We start from the raw sequence: 318 nt of genomic DNA on the forward strand, positions 1-318 counted from the left end.
ATTTTTGTAATTTGAAAACGCCTCTAGACGCGCACCGAATGCCTCGGGACCTTGCGCTACAAGTTGTTGCACGCCCTCAGGGCCAAGCAAGGAAATCAACTTGTTAAGCCCGTCCTGCATGCCCTGGGGCAAAGAGGAGAATTTCTCCATCCTCACTGAGGATCAGGCTAAACGACTCAGGTGTAGATTGACTACAAGTGCTACCAATTGCAGCGGGGCAGCCGTAGCAAAACGCTTGAGGAAGCGTACTTTAGGTTACTGACCTTTCGTTCTTTACAAGAACCGAGTATGAGTTAGCGGATCGCAATCCGCTTACTC

The sequence above is a fragment of the Plasmopara halstedii genome (assembly GCF_900000015.1).
Source record: "Plasmopara halstedii genome assembly, contig: Scaffold_3124, whole genome shotgun sequence".
Classification (NCBI taxonomy): Eukaryota; Oomycota; class Peronosporomycetes; order Peronosporales; family Peronosporaceae; genus Plasmopara; species Plasmopara halstedii.